The sequence below is a fragment of the Myotis davidii genome, unplaced genomic scaffold (assembly GCF_000327345.1).
Source record: "Myotis davidii unplaced genomic scaffold, ASM32734v1 scaffold855, whole genome shotgun sequence".
In the NCBI taxonomy this organism is placed as follows: Eukaryota; Metazoa; Chordata; class Mammalia; order Chiroptera; family Vespertilionidae; genus Myotis; species Myotis davidii.
The window spans coordinates 498,311-499,217 of NW_006286978.1; the positions used below are offsets into that span (position 1 = coordinate 498,311).

The 907-nt window shown below is 56.8% G+C and overlaps 1 protein-coding gene across 2 annotated transcripts in view; it reads right to left on the reverse strand.

Annotated features, from left to right (window-relative positions):
• PRICKLE3 (prickle planar cell polarity protein 3) overlaps nt 1-901 on the reverse strand; it is a 9,406-nt gene extending 8,505 nt beyond the window's left edge. For both annotated transcript variants that reach the window (XM_015560758.1, XM_006758891.2), the window contains exon 1: nt 704-901. The gene's annotated coding sequence lies outside the window, so the exon portion shown is untranslated. The remainder of the gene's footprint in view (nt 1-703) is intronic.
• Between the last annotated feature and the right edge of the window lie 6 nt (nt 902-907).

Consider the following 907-nt stretch of genomic DNA (forward strand, 5'->3'; position numbering starts at 1 on the left):
AACTCCCCTCCCCAGGCCAGCCTTAAACTCCTCACACCCAGCCGGGACACCTCCCCGCAGCCTCTGACTCCTCCAGGTCTTAAACACCTCCTCCAGAACTCAGAGTACTCGCCCCACTCAGGGCAGAGTCCCTAATCTGGGTGTCTACCCCAGGCTTCATCTAGGCCCCCTTTCCTCCCACGACGCCAGCAGCACTCCAGTTCCACAGGGTAGTAGTCTAAGACGTCATCCTTACCTGGGATCTACACAGGAACCCCTCCCCCAAACCCTGGTTTCACCCAAGGGACTGGAGACCCTCCTGCAATGGAACAGGAGGCCCCCATCCATTCAGAAACCCTCAAGAAGCCTTGGCTCTTACCCCTCATATCCTAGGACTATTCACTCCTCTGGACCATCAAATCGAGGTCCCACCTAGAGAACTCCGCCAAAGAAAAAGAGAGACCCTCCTAGCTAGGAAGTCAGAGGCTCTCTGCTCAAGTGGAAGCCTGGAAGCCTTCTCACCCCAAATCCCAATCCCTTGACTCTCAGTATCCCGGCACCCCTGGAGTGTAGGATCTCACTCTTTAGTTCACCTTCCGCCAAGGTACAGGGCGAGGTTCCTTCCCTCAGAAGCCCAAAAGGTCCCTGCTGGATCCAGGAACCCAAGACCCAATCTTTTGGCCCTCAGAGACCCCTCCCATAATTCACACAGAGGGAAACACACCAGGTCTTTGAGTGCTGCTAAAGGTGTGCGGAGAGGTGATTAGGGAGCGTGGGCCACCAGATTTCCATCTTCCTTCACCTACACGCTTCCAGCAGCCCCAGCCCCTCCGGTCTGGGAATTCTGGGGATGGGGATTCCCAAACCCTCCGTGGAGCGCCTCCTCGCTATCCTATCCCTTGCCCCCTCTCCTGGGCCTCAGTTTACC